This window comes from Carettochelys insculpta, chromosome 33, assembly GCF_033958435.1.
Source record: "Carettochelys insculpta isolate YL-2023 chromosome 33, ASM3395843v1, whole genome shotgun sequence".
NCBI classification, from domain to species: Eukaryota; Metazoa; Chordata; order Testudines; family Carettochelyidae; genus Carettochelys; species Carettochelys insculpta.
This window is the reverse complement of record NC_134169.1, coordinates 363,814-386,391: the sequence shown is the minus strand read 5'-3', so window position 1 is coordinate 386,391 and position 22,578 is coordinate 363,814. Positions and strand designations below refer to the sequence as shown.

Sequence of the window (22,578 nt, the reverse complement as noted above, 5' to 3'; positions counted from 1 at the left end):
GAGGCCGGCATAGCTTCGCGGCAGGATTCACACTTTTTGACTCCTGAACAGGACATCGCGGTGAATCTTTCAAGTTGTTAATAGGGTACTTAGCACTGTCTCTGTGTCTGTTCCCCTCTCACGGACCCCACCCTGCCGCGGCAGGAGGCCTACTGGCCTTCATGTCCCCTCGTTGTCTCCGCTCCTCCCTCTCTTTTACTAATCTTTCTACTTATATTATTTTTATTGTTATTTTTTTTTTGCAAGAAAAGAAACCAACAATCTAACTAAAAACTCGAAGTACGCTGACTCTGGCCACAGCCTGGGCGGATTCCGTCTGCAGCCGATGGCGGTTAAGAAGGAACTGGCAGGGACCGGATCGCGCACGTGGCCGGGGGTGCGCAAGGGAGCGGCGCGCGCCGGCGCATGCGCGGTCCAGCAGAAACTGCTGGAAAGTTTCCTATCTGCGGCTCTGGGGCGAGCCCGACACCTATCGTGGAGCACCCACAGGGACACTCGAGGAAGAATCATAGAACCCTAGGTCTTGGAGGGACTTCAGGAGGTCATCCAGTCCAGCTCCCAGCCTAAAGCAGGACCAACCCCAACTAAATCATCCCAGCCAGGGCCTGTTCAAGCGAGGACTGGAAAACTTCTAGGGATGAAGATTGCACCACCTCTCTAGGTAAAGCATTGCAGTATTTTACCAGCCTCCTGGTGAAATAAAAGCAGCACGACCCAAACACTGGACTGTTACTGTTGTGACTTGGATTTGAAACCAGGTTGCTGCAGCCGCAATGCAGAGTATGAACCTCTGTATGATCACAGCAAGCTAGAGAGGCCAGTCTTGTGCTTTTTTACTTTCTCAGGTTTCACCTGACAGTCCGGGACGCAGCACATGGCCCCAGGCATGGGCAGGGTTCTTGGGTTCCTGATGCACAAGGCAAGGTGAATGCAGCTTTCCCAGCCTGGGACTCAAACCCCAATGTGAACCCCTCCTCCCACAGACACTGACTGTCCATGATCTCCTCTGCAGCTGCTCTCAGAAATGACTCATCTGCCAAAGCACCACATGCTACAGACCTCTGCAGTTCACAGAGCCACCCCTGTTGCATGTACATCACCAGCCCATGTAGATGAGTGAAACTCTGAGCTCAGGGAGGTGACACAGCCAGTGGAACCTGCTCAGAGGCCACCAGGCAGTGCAAAGCCAGGCTGCCAGGCCCCAGCACCCCCCGGCAGTGGCATTGTGATGCAGGCAGGGATTCCCATAGAGCCCTCCCACAAGGCTGGACTTGCACAACTCCCCGTTCATGCTGGAACCTCCCCATCCGTAGCAGCCAGGCCACTTAGTCAAGGGGCCCCAAGGGCTCACCTAGATCTTGGAACTGTCACCGTGACGTTATTATCACCACTGTCGACACAGCTTGGCCAGCCAGCTGATTGGAACTGGTTTTACAAGTGTCATCTTAGGAAAGGAGTCAGGGGAGCTGCAGGGACATATGGACTCAACAATGAGGTGGCTGGGGCAGAACATCTCCTTATCCAGAGGGGAATAGGCTCAAATAAACTCTTCATGTGTTTTGTTGCTCTCAGTGTTTGTTCTGGATCTAGGTTCTTTTTTGTGGCCAATCTGAGCAGCAGAGGGACATGCCAGGCTGGTGTTCCAGGTAAGAAACCCCTCGTTCTCTGCACTCTGGCCTCTCTGGGAGCCCCAGCAAATGATAAATGACTCATAAATGAGTCTTTTGGGGCAGGAGTCACTGCATGGACTGCTCATTCTTTCATTCTCAAGGAAAGTTCCTGACCCCTGGCAGTCGGGCTGGGGTTAACCTGGCTCGCTCATGTCTTGCTTTGGGTGCTCTGGGCCAATGCATGCTGCTCTGCAGCTGGGAACTGTCAGGGACTTTTCTCTGCCGTGTTGATCCTTTCTTCAGCCACCACTTGTGTGTTTGATGGGAACAGAAACCTGAGCCTTGCAGGCTGGGAACTGATCTCAGCTGAGGGACAGATTTCCTCAGTGCTGGCACATTTGCAGTGGAAAATTTTATGAGCTGAAGTCCATTTCAGACATCCAGGGCAAACCCCGAAGGTACTGGATATGGAGATGAAAATATATTTTCCTCAAGAAAACCACCTGAAATGGAGCACCTATTCAGATGAAGTCAAATGCTCCACCCCTGAGCTCTGCCCCTCTTTACCAGTTTAAGATGGTGAGAGTTTTGTTTCTCTGTAGAGGCAACTCAACCTTTCTCAGAAGGAATGTGCACATGAGAATCTGGCTAGTCAAGGAGTGCAGGGTACCAAACTTTCAAGAGTCACAGGTGTCAAGAAAAGATTCAAATGGCAGGTCTCAGGGTGTGATGGACAGCTATCTATCTATCTATCTATCTATCTATCTATCTATGTTCATTTAGAACTTTGAATTTTTCTATCTCAGTTCAAATCAATGTGGGTCCTCCAGGTAGCACAGAGGTTTGCTATAAATCTCTCTTTGTCCAGGGTTTTGTTTTCTTATCCACAGGTGCACCTGAGTGAGGGCTTTTTCCTCCTGCTGGATAAGTGAGGCCCACCAGAATGCCTCCTCCAGTATCCACCTTTTGGGGAAATTTCCAGCAATTGGCCTGCATCCCCCATTTGTTCAAAGCCCTCCCCTTCCATGAAGGCAAAGGGGCCTTGCTGTTGTGTTCACCTGAGTTGCTCTAAGGGAGACCACTGTCATGGCTGAAACCCTCTTACCATCTCCTCCCATTGAGCTAGCCACTCTTTTACTCGGGGGACAGGGCCCCGCTGAAGCTCCACCTTCTTCCCCCACCAGCAGCATGACAAACCTGCAGTGGGCTTTGTTGACTGGAAAAGAATAAAGGTATAAAGAATAGAGCTTTGAGGCCAGCAGAACTGGAGAGGAAATGGGGAGCAAAGAAAACCACTGGAACTGCTGTGGAGGGCAGGTGTCGCTTGGCAGGGTGCTCCTACTGCCTCTTCATGTGGGAGGTGTGTGGTGCAGTGGGAGCTTCTGGAGGGATGGCTTTGTGCTATGGGAGGATGGGTCCAGGAAGCCCCAACCTCACCTGGTCCAGACCCACTAGGAAGCCTGTCCCTTATGTACAGGTAATGACTATTAAGCCTTCCTCTGCCACATGGACTGGAGACCCTGTCCCTGGTGGGGTGTTTTTGGACGGCAAGAATTTTGGCGGTCAGGTCAACAGAGTGGGGACAGGACAAGAACCTTGTGATCAACATCATCTCCTGGGATGGGGATGGGGAAAGGCTGGCCAGGCTGGCTCCAGGGCTCAGGTTCTTCTCAGTCAGGTGAAGGAAGCGACCAAGCAAAGGGAGGGATGGAGTTGGCCAAAGCCCCTTCCCAACAGGCTGGTAAGCCTCACCACATGCTTTGCACCTCACCTGTGCATGCTGGTGTCTCCTCCCATCAGGGCTAGAGATTGCTCCCTGCCAGCAAAGTAAACGGTGGCACGGCCTTCCTTACCCATATGCTGACTGCACAGCTGCATAGGGCACCTCAGCATTTCCCAGTTCATTCCATTCATTGCAATGGGAGCTGGGCACCTGAGACCCCAATCCCAGCCCTGTGTTCCTTCCGTGCTGTGTGGGCCATGCTGCCAGGGAACAGAGAGGCCCTGGGGATGCCGAAACTGATCTACAGGCTCGGGGACTCTGCCTAGACAGTTCTGTGCCTCCAGCAAATCTTCCAGGGGCTGCAGGGCATTGGGTAGCAGCAGTATCCCTTGTGCAGCAGCGTAGATTGGGGGAATATCAATCTGTGGTGCAGCCGTGTGGTGGTGCAGTGGGGTAAAGCAGGTTCACCTCCCACTAGCCCTTCCCCACTCCTGAAAGTGGCCAGTGTAACCAGCAGCAGCTCCTGGGGGTGAGGGGCAAGTGGACCCATGCACTCTCTTCCATTTGCAGGCACCACCCACCACTTCGTATCCGCCGTGGTTCCCCCTTCCTGGCCAATGGGACGCGCAGGGGAGATTACTGCAGTCAAGGGCCGATGTGAGTTCCCCCTTCACTGCCTCCCACAGGGACTGCAGGGAACATGGCAGCCATTAAAGAGAATAGTTGAGACTCCAAGGCCAAGGAGCAGAGCGTAGACAATCCAAAGCCTGAAGAAGTGAAGCAGGGCCAGGGTCAGTGGGAGTCACAGACTCAGAGGGCTCAATAATTGGAAGGTACCTGAAATGCCCATCGAGTCTAGTCCCATTTCCTCATGGCAGGACCAAGCACCATCTCTAGTGGGGTGAGCAAACCTCAGGGGGCCTGAAATTCCATAAGGGGGGCACAGCCCAGTCAGCTGCTGGGTCTCAGGCTCACCCACCTCATTAAAAATGATGAAACCTCTTCCTGTTTCGAGGTCTGCGTCATCACATTTATACATCGATGAATAAAGTTTTTCCTTTCTTCAGAGTTCTTTTCTTACACACGCCCAAATGGGCTTTTTTATATATGAACATCACTGAAACTTCTGTCGGTTCTGACCACATTAGAGAGGTTGTGGGGTCATTGCTAATTTCAGGGAGGAAAAGTGGGGACCAATCTAAAAAGTTTCCTTATCCCTGATCTAGATCTTCACTGTTGGGTATTTATCCATCGTCTAAAATATCTCCAAAGATGGAGATTTTGCCCTTACCCGAGGAAATTTATTTCAGTGCTTAATTGCCCTGACAGGAAATATTTCCTAACGTCCAACCGAAATCTCCCTTGCTGAAATTAAACGGGAATTCAATTTAATTACATTAAAAGGAAAAAAAATTATGATTTCTAGATATATTCCCTGTTAGATAGATGGATAGATCGATGTCAGGTATCTATCTATTGGTCATTACTCTGGCAAGATCAGGGATTATAGAACTCACTGCTCAAAGAATTAAATTTAAGCTTGACAGAGAAATAAAATTGTGGAATGTGCAGACCTGAGCAAAGAGATATTCTGCATGTGAATTATGATACAGACCCAAAAGTGTGGATTTTGGGTCCTTTCCCTTCCAGTCACTGCATTAATGTCCTCCGAACACCCCCGGGGTGTGGGGATTTCTCTAGCCCTGGGCGCCTTCCAGTGCAGACCAAGTGCCTGTCTGGTGTGCGCTTTGGTGCCACACTCCCGACTGCAACATACAGGAGGCCTGTGATCTGCAGGGGCGTCAGATGAGATTATCTCTGCAAAGAGCCTGTGGCACAGACCAGCCTGTGGTGTTCCCATGAGCAGCCGGCTAGAGCCCCAGAATGTCCCTGAGAGAGTGGGGGTGACACAGGGGTAGCAGCTCAGCCATGCAAAGGGGCTGCCAGGGGCAGGACATGAGCCCTGCTGGCCAGGGGCAGGTGTGGGAGTGACATCACAAGGGCCTTTTACAGCACCTCAGCCGATTGGTTAAAAGAAGTTGGAAGGTGATGACCTCATAGAGAGTCCCTGACACCAGCCATGTGGGACAGGCTGCAGGGCTGGGGCCATCTCAGACCCCCCCGGGGCTTCCCCACAGGGAATCTCCTTCCTCAGCTCTGCCCATGAGGCTGGAGAGGAACCAGGGTGAGGAAAATGAGCATGAGAAGGAGCCTCTTTGTCCCGTTCTCCTTCCCTCTTGACTAACTGCGCTGGACGACCGACGTTCACCTGGGGCAGGTCAGAGCCTGACCCAGCTGATGATGAGCAAATTGAAGGCAGGGAAAACACTCGGTTAAGGTGCTGCCCTCCCCAGTGGAACTGAAGAGTGAATGAATCAGGGTCCTGCTTTCTCGTCCCATCGCCCATTGTTGTGAAGTACAACAGTCTGTGAGCCACGAATGCCCCTTTCTCTGGAGAGTCACTAACAGGCAATTTCCCACAGAAAACTCTCTGCAAATGTGTGTTCAGTCTTTATGAAAAAGACACGTGTTCTCCTGACTGCACCGGCTCTGCGCTGAGATCAATGGTGTCAGCATTCATTTGTTGTGCAGAAATTGCCGTAGGTGTGTGAGGTGTTCGGGAGATGTAGCAGCACCAGTGAGAGGCTTGGCCAAGATTCACTCCAGCAGCCTGTTTTCTTTGCATCTCACCTCCTGCAGCCCAGATAACAAAGACTGGAGTCCGGCCCTTGTGAGCACTTTGCCCCACACGTTTGACTTTTGCCCAGCTGACAGTCACATTTGACTCTTTCTACTCTGTGATAGGCTGTATGGAGTGTCTTATTTGTGGCCCGGCTAGCTCAGTTGGCAGAGCATGAGACTCTTAATCTCAGGGTCATAGGTTCAAGCCCCATGCTGGGCGCTTCCTTTCTTGCACTGCTGTTCTCAGCCTAACAAACAGTTTTCACTGTTGTCCCAGCCTCTGGCAGGAAATGTGTGTTCTTCTCCTTGGCTCTAGTACAAACAAAGACAGAACAAGGAGGAGTTGTGTAGACATTCTGCAGCCCTCTGCTTGGAAGTAGTGGGGTCTGCCATGGCAGGAATCAGCTCTTAAAGCTGCAAGGACCTGGAAACCCTGAATCAGGAAGCTGAGACCATGCAGGCAGCAGCCATACCATGAGGTGCTCCTCCAGAGACCAGATGTCAGCCAGCCCCCTGAGTGCCCCCAGGGCTCCCCCACCAGGCCATCCCATGGCTCTCAGGCCTCCAGCCGTTGGAAGAGGAAGTGGGGCCCATCCTGCACTGAGTCTGAGCTCTGTGACCTCTGGAGTGAGGAGGAGGTGCTCCACGTAATGGGAAGCAAACAATGGAATGCAGAAGTGTTCAACCAGCTGGCCAAGGGCCTGACCACCTGGGGTCAACCTTTCCCGCCCACCTCACCATATCAGGAGTAAGGTCAAGGAGTTGCAGCAGGGTTGTGCCCGGGTGCAGGACTCAGCCATCTGGTCTGGGGGTTGTCCCCAACACTTGCCCTTATTACCGGGAGCTCAAAGCCATCCTAGGCCCCAGGGACACCTACTCTTTCCTGGTCTTCCTTGACACCATGGCCGAGGAGCCCCAGCAGAAAGTGAAGCCTGAGTCAGGACCAGAGCCCAGCTCCAAACCCCCAGGGCCAGAGCAAGGACCATCCGGCCCAGCACCCAAGTGACCAAGCGAGGAGGTTGAGCTTTTGCTGGACGTCCCATCCCAAAGCTCCGGCCGGACATCTGCCCAATGGTCATTCCCAGACCATGGCAATGGACTGTCAGGCACGTACCCCACAGGGCACACGCCCCCAGGCCATGACCCCCACATGCCAGGGCCTGGGCACAACGCAGCCCATGGAGAAGTAAATAGTTAGTGTATATAGTTATCCCCCCATTGTACATAGTTAGTTCTGATGGTGGTTGTTATGTTCCATGCTCAGAGGTGAGCTTTTAGGTTGTTTAACAAGGAATCAGTTTAATTTTTCACCCCCACCCCCAGGTGTTATGTGTGGGGATGGTGAGCAGGTGGTGGGGGCAGTGAGTGAGTTGTGGGGGCAATTTGCAGGTCATGGTGGGAGTGTGCAGGGTGTGCACTAGGGTGGTCTGGGTTGTGCTCACTTGATCCCCCAATCAAAGTACTCCCATAGGGCCTCCCAGACATGGACCCACTCCTGGAACGCCTGATGGCTGCAGGCAGCAGCCCAGCTCACCTCTCCTCCTTTGGGCACCTGGAGGTGCAGCTGCTGGTACTGACACATCCATGGGATGGCTCTAATGCCACAGAGCACCTCAGCACAGCTTAGGAAGGAGGGAGGACCATGACGACATGTGGACAGAGGACTTCCATAAAGAGCCCCACCCCGCTCCCCCGCCTGGCTTCTCCCCTCCACCAAACCCACCCCCAAAGCAGCAGGCATGCTGAGGCCAACATCACAAGGTGGTAGAAAATTGAGTAATCCCCAAGTGGGGCCTCTTAACAGTGGGGCTCTTTTTACCTGTGGGGCAGGAGATATGCCCCAAAGGGGCATTCCCCAGCTTTTGAGAAGCACAGAAGAACTCAGGGCTCCCCAGGGTGGCACAGTTGAATGGAGACCTGCCTCAGGGCCTCTAGCTGGCGCTGTGGAAGAATCTATGGCAGCTGGGGCAGAGAAACATTAATTCCCCCTGGGCAAGTATCTGCTCTTTTCCCTGCTGTGCACTGCCCAGCCCAGGAACTGGGAGAGACCAGAGCCCCTGATTCAGCCTTGGGAACAGACCCTTCCTCATAGGCAGCTGCCCATGTCACTGGCTGCAGCTGAGCCAGGGCTGCCCCCACCTTGCCCCCATGTCTGGCTGGGGCACTGAACCACTGCACCCTGGCGACAGGGGACTGAGGTGAGTGTAGCACTGTTGGTCTGACACTGGAGACTGGCTGGCACCTGACTCCCACCAGCCCCAGCTTTGCTTTGCTCTGCTGGAGTTTCGATCCTGTCAGGCAGAGGAGCTGGGGAAGTTTAACTCCCAAGGGGCGGGTGACTCTTTGCACAGGTCTGTGCTCAAGAATTAGGTGGTGTCACTCAGGGGTGTAAAAAACTGTCCCCCACCTCCGGAAGAAAACAGACCTACTCCAGTGCTCACATTGTCATGGCAACCACAGGGCTTTCATGGTCCACATGGGTTGGGGAAGGTCCTTGGCCAGTGAAGACCCAGAGGACAGGTGTCCTGTGACTGCTGTACTGGGGAGACTGTGGTCAGTGCTGGAAGCTCCCTAGAAATGGGAAACTGGTGACACCTGAAAGATTAGGCAATCATAGCCCATGACGCAGGTTAACCTTTGTTTTAAACGGAAATGTTTAAGGCCAAGGAGGCCGGGGTCCAGCAGCTTTCGTACCCAAATGGGCTGTTTCTTTGCAGGGGGCAAAATGTAGGAAATTGAAGGGGGCACTGGAGAAGCTTAGCTCCTGGCCTGACACTGCCTTGGAAAAGAAGGAAAAAAGACCCCACTTCTGTTGGAGAACGTGGGCATTTATCCCAAAGCCTCTCGCATGCTTAGTGAGCGCTCTACCAATTCAGCAAATTCGCCTGTGTCTGAGCATAATTTCTGACTCACCGATCTTATTCCAGAGGCCAAAACATCCCTGTGGCCGCCCATGGCTACGGCAAAGGGTCGCAAAAGCTGTGTTTGCACAGCAGTGTTGTTCCTGAATAAGGGGTTCCAGAAGAGGTATTCCAGAGTTGTTGATTCCGATGTAGCGCAGCTGCACACAACGTGGAGTTTGAAATACTGCTCTGCTATTTTGACATTCAACATCTACAAAAAATGGAGCCGGTTTTGAAGCTCCTGTTTCAAAATAGCTATTTGAACTTGCTCCAATCATGGTCCCAGGAGATGCCCAGCCAAGACTCTGCTCTCTCTCGCTCTCTGTCTCCTTTGAGCTCCTGGCCTTAGGCAGGAAAACTCTGTTCTTGTCCTCAGTTCTAGAGGGGAAAAATTGATATTTCTATCACCCTCAGAGAGCACAAGAGGATTTTCTTCTCTTCAGTTCGATCCCCACATGCCCCAAGAGCGCAGAAAACAACCCTTCGCCAGCTCACTGTCCTCCTCAGCACTCTGTCGTTTTATGTCTTTCCAAATCAGCTCCATTTGTGCCCTAGACCTATAAATGATCTTCACATAGCCAGGAAAGGAGGAGCTCTGAATTTGATTTATTCACTTACACAAGGATAAAGGTTTGAGCATTCTGCCACTTGAGCTCACTCCTCTGCCTGGGAGCAACTCTTAACCCACTCACCCTGTTCCTGAGCCCATAATGGGCCTTTCTCTGCCCCTGAATCGGTTCTGAAAGGGCCACTTCTAAAGCATTTTTCAGGTGGCCTGGCTAGCTTAGCTGTTTGGATCCTTGTAGTAATAACACCAAGTTGGTGGGTTTAAGTCTGCTTGGGACACTTGGTAGACTGAGTCCAATGTTCTCACTTAGCTCACAGGTGTAAGCGGGCAACAGAAGCTGGTGGGAATGTCCATTTCAAAGATTTGTGGAAGTGTAGACTCGGCCAATCAGAGCTCCCATCAACCACCTATTTAGTAAATATGTGCACAGCAGAATTTCAGCCCTCAGTTCTGCAAGCCGGCGGTTCCCACTTCGTCCAAATGACAAAGCACCTCCCAACGTTAGGTGAGGGAGATTGTGTATAACAACAAGTTCTGCTGGAGAACACCAGTTTGGTGCTGAAAAAGATGCTCTCCTGTGGTCTGCCTGAGCAACTCATCAAACATTAAAGAGAACTGGGACTGACAGTTCCCCTTTCTCACCACTGTCAGGCTGCCCAGGTGCTCTGTGACTCCAAACTCAAGGTACTGTCTGTCCCTTCTTTTGGTCTTCTGGTCTCCAAAGGGGGGTGTGGGTTGAAATCCCACTCTTAACATCAGTTCTATTCTCTGCATGCTCAGCTGGCCTCATTTCAATGTCTCTGCTAACATTGCACCAGCCCTCGCTATGGGTTTCTGTTAGACGAGTGGCACGAATGAGGCACAATTCAGACACGAACTTCATCGAAAAGTGATGGGGATCCTCTCATTTCTGCACTGCAGGCACCCAGTCATGTAGCCGGCACCTGTACTGGGCACCTATTTTCTGCTCTGAGAACTACACTAATGCCAGGTTTGTAATACACCAAAGGAGATTTCACCACTGTGGGTCACTTCCCCACCTTGCAGTTGTGCCCTGGGATTGCTGTTTGGTCTTCGCCTGCGGCCAGAACAATTCTACTCAAGGGGGAGGGAGCCACATACCTGTCTGTGGTGCTTGTGGTACCCGAGTGGGAGAAAGGGAAAGATGCTCAGTCCTGCCCCACACCGCTCACACAGGGGACGGGAACCCATGAGCTCATGGGAATAAGGGGACTTCGAAGTAGGCGGGGCCCTTTCAAAAAGGAGCCCCATCTGGACGCGCCGCGCGGCGGCAAGGCGCATCAATTTCGAAGCGCCGCTGCCGCCCGCATGCTAATGAAGCACTGAATATGCATTTCAGTGCTTCATTAGTAAACTTCAAAATGGTCATTTGCATGGCCATTTCAAAGTTTGGGGCACGTGTAGAAACGGCCCCCTAAGGCAGAACCCTGTGTTTTCAGCTCTGCATGGCCTGAGCTACTCCCCTGCAATTTCAGCTCTTGGTACCTTTTCCATGGAGCTTCACAAACACCCTAGTACACAACTCTATCTTTTAACTGCTGTGGAGAATTAGTCAAGCCAGACTTACAGCCATATGGCCACAGTATAAGCAGGGCCATGGCACTCAGGAAGCTGCACTAACCAATGCCCCTCTCCTCCTATCTTACAAAGCTTTAAACCAGGGAGCCCTGTTTAATCAATTTCTTATGTAGCCACGGCGACTGCCTTGTCCCCCACAACAACCCAGAGCATTGGTGAGATCTCACAACTCCCGCATTAAGTGTCAGCTTAAATTGTGATTTTACAACCACTTGTTTACAATAGACCAAATCTCATGGCTGACTTGCTACCCATTAGGCTTTGCCTGAAAAGGTATCACACATGCACACCTTTGCATTCTCATGCAAATGATCTGTGGGAGACACATTCCTCCCAGCCTCAGTATCACTCCTGCCACCCTTTGCATTCTCATGCAGATGACCTCTGGGAGACACATTCCTCCCAGCCTTCAGCAGCACTGCGTTCTCCTTCTGCCCCATTCCCTACATCCTCCTCCCCGCTGAGAATTTGACATCCCGGCAAAACACTGTTTCAATTATAACATCCACATGAATTCCCCTCTAATGGCCTGAGAAAGCTCACTATGGCTTCCACAAGCCTCTTGACCAGGAGGGAAAAATGGTGCTCTGCCCTGCACAGTAATAGCTCCATCTACAGCCCAAGTCACAGGGCATGAGGCAGGTCTCCATTCAACTGTGCCACCCTGTGCAGACCCTGAGTTCTTCTGTGCTTCTCAGCAGATGGGGAAAAACCTCTTTGGGACTTATCTCCTGAACACAGCTGAAAGGAGCCCCACAGTTAAGAGGCCCCTTTTGGGGAGTGGCTGATTTTCTATCCCATTTTGATGCTGGCTGCAGAGCACATGCTGCTTTGCGGGTGGGAACAGCCAGGTTCTGTGATCTTTAGGGAAGTCCTCTGGCCAATGCAGTCATGGCCCTCCCCTCCTCTTGTGCTGGCCTTGGGTGCTCTGGAGCATTAGAGCATCCCATGGAGGTGTCAGAACTAGCAGCCCCTGCTCCAAGGGCCCAGAGGGGGACAGATGAGTTGGGCTCTAGCCTGGAACTCTTCCTCTCACCTGCTGTCCCCTGACTTTCTTAGCCTGCTCTGGATGGTCCTTCCTTTAAATGCCGCGTGTGCAATAGGAATAGCCTGGCAGCTCCAGGTGCTGGCAACAATTGTGTGGCAATCAGGAGAAGCTGTGAAAAACACAACCTCACTCCTCAGGTATCTCTTCACAGACTGGTAAGTTGCAGGGCCTCGACCTATTGCAGCCATGTTGGTGACTCAGCCCAGCCAGAGTCCTATCTAGCTCCATTGGGCCTCACTCATCCAGCAGGAGGAAAAAAAAACTTCCTCAGGTGCACCAGTGAATAAAGAAGCCCAAGCTTTGGAGAGACAAAGATTTACAGCAACAACACAACCAACCAGCAACCCACTGAGATTTGAACTCAGATTGTAGAGATCAGACTCCTGAGTACTGCTTTTTACACCCCAGGACCAACCAAATGTTACTGCTGGGGGCACCTCTGACTCTTGACAGGCTGGCACCCTGCACTCCATGCCACCCTCCAGCTGTTTCACCTCTCAGGACACTCCTTCCTGCCCCATTTCTACCACTCTTCTCCCCTAGACATTGAGCCCAGCCCATCTTCCTGCCACCTCCACCTGGCTGTAAGGCAACATTTCTTAGAAGCCCCCAAAAGGTGAAAAGGGTTAATTTTTCTTTTACAATAAACAGCCTGCAGGGAATTAACAGAAATGCAGAGACTGGGGAGCTTGGTGGTGCGCGTGTATGAATATCTAGCTGAGGGAGGACATAAAGGCCTTGGATGTGAATTCCCAGAATAAATGACATCCTCTCGACACACACATTTACAAAGTGTGCAGAGACCTTTCCTGCTGGAAGTGATGTATTTGATAGACTCTGAATGAGCACCTCTTTATGGAAATAAGACCCAAAATTCTTCATGTCAGTCTCAACTGTCAGTTTCGCTGTGTAGCCAGATTTCAACAAAGGGAGGGGTTTGCTAGGTTTATCTGCGTTGGCACTGACAAATGTTAAGGGTTCATTTCCATTTTCAGGATCCCCATACTATAGAAATCCAGAGCATGTTGGGAAAGGTGATACAACTATTGTCATACAAGTGGCTGCCTTTGAAAAGGGGAGCATGGATTAGAAAGAAGATCACTTTACCTGAAATCAAACACTCTATCCCTGGCTGACATCCATATTTCACTCTTGCTTGAATCGCTAATCGTCAGGTCCCTGTAAGACAAACTCTTCTTCCCCAGGCTCCTTTTTCTGTCCCAGCCCAGAGTAGTTTTTCAAATGGGTGTTGATTAAACTTTCTCTCCTCAGGCGCACACCACATCTTCCCCACTGACCTACCTTCTCCCACTCACATAGCTACCATCACTCAGGGAGGCAGATTTCCTTTGTGTGTGGGACAGTGTTCTTCTATCTGCTTGGAGACTGTTTAGTAGAAATCAGAGAAAATGCACTGAAGGACATGAGCCGATCTGTGAGGTGTGGCTGGGTTTGCATTCAGGGTAGGTAAGTCTTCTATCTGGCACATTTGATTATCTAGCTCCCCTGGTGCCCTGTGAGTGATAGAGAATAGAGCTTCTACAATATCAATATATCAAAGCAAAACCTGGGGTTGAAGACACATGCTCTGTCCTTCATATGCCTGATTTTAGCACAGGGCCTTCAAGGAGGTGTTGGTGGTGTAGTGGTGAGCATGGCTGCCTTCCAAGCAGTCGGTCTGGGTTCAATTCCCAGTCAACACAGGTTAACTTCCTGCTTTTAATTTCTCTGTTGGAAGCGGAGAGAGGACATGTCCTGCTCCTTGGTGAAATGGGAAGTGTCTTGGCTTTTTAAGCTATCATGCTTGGTGTGAGCCAAGTTCTGTCAGCTAAAGGTTGTGGATAGCTTCTGTGCAACCCGCCCCACTGCCTTGTGGGTTATCCTGGTAAGGTGCAAGGCTGAGGGAGTAAACCCAGACAGAAAGTCCGGAGGGGAGTCCTTAGGCAGTTCTGTGCCAACTTCTGGCATTGACCTGGCAGTCTCTGCAGCTGAGCTGGTACCAGACGGAGAGGTTATCCTCTCCTTTGGCTGATGTCAGTAAAGTCGAGAGGGGGACACTGGAGTCTGGGAAGCCCAGGGTCCCACAAAATTGCCCAGGCTCGTGCCTGGAGAGGTACTCCAGCATCTGCAGTAGCTTTGTTGATTTTCAAAAGGCATTTGACAGGATAGATCAGAAAGTGACTTGGGTGCTGTTGGAGTCACAGGGAGTGAATAGAAGACTGATCGGTTGTTGACAGGTATCAACAACAATGCTCAGGCAGTGGTAAGAATGTGTGGAGGGATGGGCATTTGGTTATAACAAGTATCTTCATCATGCATCTTGACAAGATGGAGGAAAAAGTAGACGGAGTAGCTGCTCGGGATGATAATCTACAAGCTGAGGTTTGTGGATAATATAGTTCTCATTGAAGATGATGAAAAGAAGGAAACAAGAATGGTGCAGGTGCTAAATGAGGAAGGGAAGTGGTAAAGATGGATTATGAATATTGTTATACAAAAACAACGATATATGTAGATTAGAAAATTAGAAGGGAGATCAGTGCAGATGGGATCGAAGTAGAGAAGATCACATATGTGGGAAGCAACATCATATATGCTCTGGGCTGTGAGAAGGAAATAGTGACTTGAATTGTGAAAGCAAGTGCGTGTCTGAAGGCAATGGATGAGAACTGAAGAAACAAAGCAATTATGTTAGGAGCAAAGCTGAGTGTCTCGAACACGTGTGTATTCAGCAGCATGATGTGCGGTTGTGAGACATGGGTGATCAGGAAAGATTCAAAGAGAAGGATATTGGCATTTGAGAGGAGCTGTTATAAAAAGATTCGGATAATGGGATAGATGCTGAAGCTCACCTATGAGGAATTCTACATAAAGAAGCAACTGAAAGAAAACCTACCGCAGCAGGTTATGCAATGGAAGTTACAGGAATTTGAGTCTATCTGCAGAATGCAGGAGGAAAAAAAAATCAAGACCCTGGTATTTAACATTATGAATGGTTCAAACAGGAAAGGCAGAGCCCACAGAGAATGGGGAGATGGTGCACTAGATGGGTGTGGAGTTTGTCTACAGAAACTAAGCTGTTCCACACTGAACAGGGAAAGAATGAAGGAAATTGGGAGTCATTGGCCACCAGTGAGCACTGAGCCACTGGTCCTTGAGGGTCTGTGGATTAGCTGGTTGAAGCGCGTGTCTTAGAAGCAGAGGAGCCTGGGTCCCATTCCCAGTAGTGCCTGGGTTTTAGCAATGGCATTGGGCTCTGTGGCTTAGCTGATGAATGCATGACCTGGCATCCACCCACCCTCAGGCTCTGTCTCCCATTCCCCACAGCCCTGAGCCCTGGCTAGGAATTACTTCAGACCCTGCTGCCCCTCACCCGTTGCGCTAGGCCCCTGCCGGGTGTCCCCTCAAACCCTGCCTGTCCCCTCTCTCTGCTGCCCTGAGCACAACATTAACATGGCCCATGTTCCCTGACAGAGGGTAACACCATCACCACCTGCTGCAACGTGCTTCCAGCGGAGGGAGCCCAGTCTGCTGCCTGCTCTTGAGCTCAGCTGCTCCCAGCTCACCCACAGCACATGGCCTTGGAGCAGCTGCTCTCCTGCCTGCTCTCCTACCCACAGACACAGAGCCCGCAGGAGCAGACCCCACAGCTGTCACCCCAACTCCAGAACCTTCTGCGAATGCAGCACTAAACCTGCCCACCAAAATGACCCACATGCAACTCACTCCTACCCGCTCCAAGTGTATTACCATATTAGGTACACGGCTCACATGTGCATCAGCACTTTCTCTCACCTGAGGTAGTCCATGGTCCTGACTTCCTCTTTCAAATATTGCCTCCAGAGCAAACGTGTGTGAGTTCCCAGCAGGTGGGAGAGGAGATGTTCAAAAAGCTCTCTTGCACCCTTGCACACAGCTAAGCGCAGACGGCCCCAAATCCTGCCTCCACATTGAGAGGTTTGGTGGGGGGAACCCAGCTGTAAGAGGAAGGGGCTCTGGTCTCACTTTGCGTTGGAAGAAAAGGCTGGAGAATGCAATTCTTATTGGAGAACGTGGGCATCGATCCCACTGCCTGTTGCATGCAAAGCAATGCAATTAGCTCTACCTTTTGAGCTAATTCCCCAGGGTATGAGATAAAGCCCTGCCAAAGCCGCCTCACTGTTCAGTCCATATGTCCCTGCAGCTCCCCGGCTCCTTTCCTAAGACGACACTTGTAAGACCCGTTCCTACCAGCTGGCTGGCTGAGCTGTTCAGACAGTGCTGCTAATAACGCCGAAATGACAGTTTCCAGTTCAAGGTGAGCCCTTGGGGCATCTTGACTAAGTGGCCTGGCTGCTCTGGACAGGGAGGTTCCTGTGGCTTTGCAGTGCCTGATGTCCTCTGAACAGGTTCTACTGGCTGCGTCAACTCCCTGGACTCAGCTTCATTAAGCGCCATGGGCAGGTGATATCCATGTAACAGGGGTGGCTCTGTGAACTGCAGAGGTCTGTAGCATGCGGTGCTTAGGCAGATACTTCATTTCTGAGAGCAGCTGCGGTGGAGATTGTGGAGAGTTAGTGGTCTGTGGGAGGAGATGTTTCCATTGGGGCTCTGGGGTGGATTTTTATGTTTCACTGAATGGCCATGTCTGTGATTTATTTATAGGGCCATTTTCAGAGTGCTCCATCTGGGTGTGTTTAACAGCTTGAGCTGTAAGAAAGGGTGATCAAATAGAGGTACTGAAATGGGGCATTAATATTCTTTTTAATATGACGTCACATGAAATAACCGTGAGAAGCATTGCACCTTGTGAGTTATCCCCCGGTTAGATGTGTTTGTCTTCCGTACCTTTGATTTGTTCCAAACATGTATTTATAGGTAAGGATGTTTATCTGTACCCATGATGCAAATCTGCACATGACCCCAGCATTGGTGTTGCCCCTAAAAAATTCATCCCTCCTCAAAGGAAATTCCACCAGGCCGAGGATGGGCAATGTCAGAGGGACCACGGATGTGGCCTTTGTCCTCTGGTGGCTGAAAGAGGACGGTGTGAGGGCTGCAACTGGTGAACCTCGTGGGCTGCTGCCCTCCCACAATGGTCAGACCACTGGAAGGATGCAGAGCAGAAGCTATAATTCTGGATAGTTTTGCAGAAAATGTTTCCTCCCGGCCCTGGAATTGAGTGGGGCTGAGGGAGGTGCGGACTCTTCCATGTTACACCACTGAGGGGACAATGCTACTCCTTTTGCTTGACACCTCTCAGATTAGGCATCTGATTTTTCTGGCCATATTTGGGAAACTGATTCATTCTGTCTGGTGCACTCCCCTGTGGGAACAAGAGCCACAAGAATGCAGGTAGCAGTGTCTGGGAGTGGATATATTGCTTGGCATTTAGCCACCAAGGTCATGAGGTGCAGTGCCTCAGTTTCCCCTTCCCCACCGCAATGCAGGCTTGTTACCCCTTTCCTGCTCTACCCAGTTGTAAGCCTGTCTAAAGGTCGTGGCTTACAAGCTGCCTCCTTCTGGGACTGCTCTGCTCCTGTCCCAGCATGTGCACAATCTTTCTCCCAAAATCACGTGTGTCACACACTGTTAAAGGATTCACCATCATACCTGGCCCACAGACAGCCACAGACACCCCCAGCCAGGCTGCTCCCCACCCCCTGGAAGGCTCAACACTGACCAAAGGCCTCTCACAGATCAGCCTGAGGCCAGATTGGCAAAGATACCCCCAGCCAGGCTGTTCCCTTGACTCTGGCAGGCCACACAGTGACTGAAAGCCTCCCCTCAACCAGCATGGGGCCAGCTGCGGACAGTCCGCTCCCAGTGTCAGGAGAGCACAGAAAGCAGAGCCAGCTCCTCAGCAGCTCTGTCACCGCTCCCGCTTATGGGTCTCAGTTTGGCAGTGGGGCAGGAGATGTGGCCTCAAGAGGTTTCTCCCCTTCTAGTGAGAAGCAGAGAAACCCCTAGGGCTGCAAAGAGGCAATTAAATCAGCCCCCTCCCACACAAGGACAGGCGCCATTTGGAAGAGGGAAACTGCTCCACACACAAACCTGATTTACCCCCCACCTCTTCTTTGGCAAGTCCAGAAAGGTCATGGCTCAGTGGGAGCAGCCAGGGCTCATCCCTAACCAGCAACTGCTTCCCAGAGTCCAGTTGGAGCCAGACCCTTTCTCAGAGCAGCCAAGGAGAAGGTTGCAGTCTGTGGGCAAAGGCTGCACAGAGCGAGTAGGACCATATCAGAACTTGAACTATCTATGGTCTCATCCGAAGTCCAACACTGTATCCAACTGGCCACACAGAAAAGCGGCGCCTGAGCCCTCCTTTCCGGCAGGCAGATGTTCTGCTTCTTATGCCGTTTTGCAATGAGCAGAGACTCTCTGGGCTCCCATCAGTAAGTGGTGGGGACAGAGTCTCGGCGTTAGAGGAACCTCCCAGAAATCAGCCTGTATCCCCCACTGGTCCAAAGCCCTCCCCATGGACCAAACCCAAAGGGGCCTTGCTGTTGTGTTCACCTCAGCTGCTCTGAGGGAGGCCACTGCTGTGGCTCAAACCTTCCTGCCCTCACATCCCACCGAGCCAGACCCGGAACGGCCTGTCTGACCTGGCATGGGAGTGGAGAGGCTGTTTCAATAAAGGGGAGGGGGTCCTCCAAATCTGTGCTACGTTCCCCCACTTGCAGTTCCCCCAACCCTGGCTCTGCACTACGTGGGACTGAAAAATGTAGTCAGCTGTGAACCTCCTTGTTACCCCAATGTTTTTCACTGGGCCTGGCCTGCCCCTGCCTCAGTTGCTCACTGGCCTGGCCCACACCCCTCCCCATCCAGCAGTTTAGATTCCCATCGCTAGAGAAGATTGTGACCAGAATACACCACTGAAGACAGTTCAGCCAACCACATCCCAGCTTTTACCCTGTTCACCCCACAACCCCCTCTGTCCACTTTGCACCTGCCACTCCCTGCTGTCAGGCTCTCCCCTAGAGGTTCCTCTGCCCCCCTTCAGGCTCCCCCCAGCCCTACGATGTCAGTGGAGCTACTCGGGCCATGGGCCAGGCACTTGCCACTATTTCCTGTCTGAGTGCAGCAGGAGGTGACCCCGGGGGAGAAGGTGGGGCAGGGACTGGTGGAGGCAGACACCAGCAGACACTGGGGGATGAAGCAGAAGGGTGCAGGCAGAGACAGAGCAGAGCAGGACAGCATTGCAGAAGCAGAGCAGAGTGGGGCATGGGAGGGACGCCTACTTCCCCGGAGCTTTGCTCCCAGCAGGTAGCAGCAGCCAGCTTCTGTCTGGAGCACTGACCACATCACAACTGCTGCATTTCTCCCCGGAAACAGCCAGGCGTTGTGAAACAGGATTAGGGACCCAACCTCTTGCATGTGCCACACCAGTGTGTCTTGCCCTGGGTGGGGGTAAAACGCAGACTTTGCTGTGAGCAGGATTTGAACCTGTGCAGGGAAACCCTATTGGATTTCAAGTCCAACACCTTAACCACTCGGTCATCACAGCTCTGAGTTTTTTAGTGTTTTGTTATCATGGATACTGGACAATAATGAGACAATGTCATTGGCAATAAAGAATTCAAACAGTAACCTGGCTCCCAGCATTGAGGGGATTTGGGGATCTCTGTGCTCAGCCAGGTGCGATGGCACAAGAGAGCACCTTGAGCATCTCCCCTCCCCCTGGAAGGAACGGGAACAGCTCTGACCTGGAGGCTGGATTTGTGAGGAAGTCAGGACCATGGACAAAGCACATGGCTGGGATGCAGCGCTCAGGATCCCTTCCCCAATAACACGTATCTACTCCCATCTGACACTGTGTTCTGCTTAAGCTGCCCAGCTGCCTCCAGCATGGGCCGAGCTCAGGGACATCTAGTTAACCTGCCCTGCAGATGTGAGGTCATCAGCTCCCTCCCACCATTTGGCTCCCGCACTCAGTGAGTCAATAGGGAGTCTTCAGCAAGTTCTCCTCAGTTGTTTACTTCATGTCCGGTGCAAGTGGGCTCTTCGTTTTCCTCCCCTTGCTGAGGAAGACAAAGAGAAGAAAGGAGCAGGATGCTGCCACCTAGACACCATGCACAGGCTGACTACGTTCTTCTCAGGAGCATTCAACAGTGTCGGAGAAAGCAGGGATGGTGTGTAATAGGACAGGAGCCATGGGCACATGTAGAGAAACCAGCCCAGGCAACCTTTGCTCAAAACCCAGGCCACTTACAACCCCAGGCTGGGATTTCCTTCTTTCTAAGGGAAATCCCAACAACCACTCTTCCACCCCCACTGGCCAGCCAGATCTCCCACCAGCAAACCCACAGACTTGTCAGCTGCTATTCCACCCCAGACCAAAAACCCCAAATTCAGGTGATTTGGGGGAAGAAAGGCAAAGGTGAAACCACACACACCCAAGTGTTGTCTGGCAGTACACTGGGCCCTTGAACACATGGCTTGAGTAGTGTTAGAACCACCTGCAAACCAAGTGTGCTAACCAGCCAACAGGAAAGTAGCAAACAAAGGATCCTTCTGGACAAAACCAAAGGCAACTGTGGGCTGTTGTGGTCTCTGGAATGGGACTGCTGCATGTATGCACCCCTCGGAGGACAAGGGTTTAAGTCAAGTCACTGTTGACAAGGAGGTGATGGCAGGCAGAGCCTGTGTGGTGCACTGGAATGAATGCTGATCATCTTACTTGTGGTTATTATATGGCCCCCAGGCATTTAAATGCCACCAATATAGGCACCGACTCCTGCAGCTCCGCCATGCTGCTGCTGAAATAATGGAACAATATTTAACAGGTTTAAAGGTGAGAAGGGCCAGACTCCAGAACAAGGCCCCCAGACCTGTCAGAATTCAGATGGGGCAACGTGGTTGGGTGCCCCCAAGGAGCATGTGCCCTGGTTCATAATAGCAGCAGGTCTTTGGAAATCACTTGGACTGCTGATTCACTTCCCAGATTTTTTCCTATGTTATAATGGGATTTCAAAGTTGGTGGGGTCCTTTCAAAAAGGATCCCCGTCTGGACGAGCCACGCAGGAGCAAAACGAGGAAATTTCAAAGCGCTGCATCTGGAGGCATGCAAATGAGGCGCTGAATATGCATTTCAGTGCCTCATTCGTATTCTTCTGAATGGCCATTTGCCAGGCTATTTCAAAGATTTCTCTCAGTGTAGACGTAGCCCTTCTGAAAGAGTGGGCTGGGTCAGTCTTTCATCTGTGTTCCTAAAGAAGCAAGTGTTTCCTTCCCATTCCCCTGGAGATACCATCATGGTTTCAGCTTAGGGACTTGTCCCACTCGGTGTTTTCCCCAGACGGAATAGTTTATAAGAGCAGAAGAGCACGAAGGTTTGAGTCACACTGGTAGCATTTAAAACTACAAGGCAGCCCCAGAACATCTCCTCTAAACCCCTGCACATCCCAGGCCACCGCACCCCACCCAGTTACCCCTGCAAAGAGCCCAGGCACTTGGATTAGACCACCTGGCAACTCCCCTCTTGTACCGTGTCTACACGTGCCCCAAACTTCAAAATGGCCATGCAAATAAGACTTATTAAACATTTGTATGTTCTGTAGTTGTTAAAGAAATTCTAGTCTTCGGTTATGCACACACACATTTCTTTGTTATAAGCTGTTGCAAATGTTCAGGCTGGAGCCTGGGTCTGCTCTTCTACTTTTTCCCCACAGCTATGTCTGCACTGGAGAGCTCTTTTTTCAAAAAAGCCACAGCTCTTTCAAAAAGTCCTGTTGAGCATCTACACAGGAAGGCTGTGGCTCCACTGCCCAGCCCTTTTGGAAGTGGCATGGAAATGTGGCCAATAAGAAATGCAAATGAGTTGCAGACTTAAATATTGCATGTGTCATTTGCATAACCACTTGGGACCTCAATTCTGGAAGAGCTGCTATTGAAAGTCCCAGTTGTGAGTGCAGCTGCTTCCCTCTCCTCCAGCAGCTGAGCCAGTAAAGGACTCCCCTCAGTTTCTCTTGGGTCCCCCATCCACATATGGAGGGGAAGCAGTGGCTTGAGGATGCAATTTACGGGAGGGCAAGATACAGTTCCTAGGCAAGTTGAGCTTCTGTAGTGTAGTGGTTATCACATTTGCCTAACACGCAAAAGGTCCCTGGTTCAAAACCAGGCAGAAGCACGAGCATCTCTGTTTGTCTCACTTTCTCTTATGCCCCTGAGGGCTCATCTCTTTCTCCTGTAGCCTCTCTCTCTGACAAGCCCAACTCCCATGTGACAGAAGAAGCTGAACCAGACCCTGTTGTCCAGGAGGGGAGCCCAGCAGATGCATTGCTGCTGTTGCACAGAAGCTCTCTCCTGGCATGTACTTGAAGGGTTTTCCCTCACTGATTTCACTGGCTGGGAACCACAGAGCTATCTTTGCCCCTCCTCTAACAGAAGCTGTGCCAGGCAAGTGCCCCTGCCCTATCCCACGTGTTCCCTCCCAGCCACAGCCTGCTCCTGAACCTGCCTCCCAT

The 22,578-nt window shown here is 51.5% G+C and overlaps 4 non-coding genes across 4 annotated transcripts; 3 read left to right on the top strand and 1 right to left on the bottom strand.

Moving 5' to 3' along the window:
• The first annotated feature begins 6,162 nt into the window (after positions 1-6,162).
• Positions 6,163-6,235, top strand: TRNAK-CUU (transfer RNA lysine (anticodon CUU)). Its single transcript has one exon. It is a non-coding gene; the product is annotated as a tRNA-Lys (tRNA).
• Positions 6,236-13,764: 7,529 nt separating this feature from the next.
• On the top strand, positions 13,765-13,836 carry TRNAG-UCC (transfer RNA glycine (anticodon UCC)). The gene has a single exon. It is a non-coding gene; the product is annotated as a tRNA-Gly (tRNA).
• Positions 13,837-19,537: 5,701 nt separating this feature from the next.
• On the bottom strand, positions 19,538-19,619 carry TRNAS-UGA (transfer RNA serine (anticodon UGA)). The gene has a single exon. It is a non-coding gene; the product is annotated as a tRNA-Ser (tRNA).
• Positions 19,620-22,168: 2,549 nt separating this feature from the next.
• Positions 22,169-22,241, top strand: TRNAV-AAC (transfer RNA valine (anticodon AAC)). Its single transcript has one exon. It is a non-coding gene; the product is annotated as a tRNA-Val (tRNA).
• Positions 22,242-22,578: the final 337 nt, after the last annotated feature.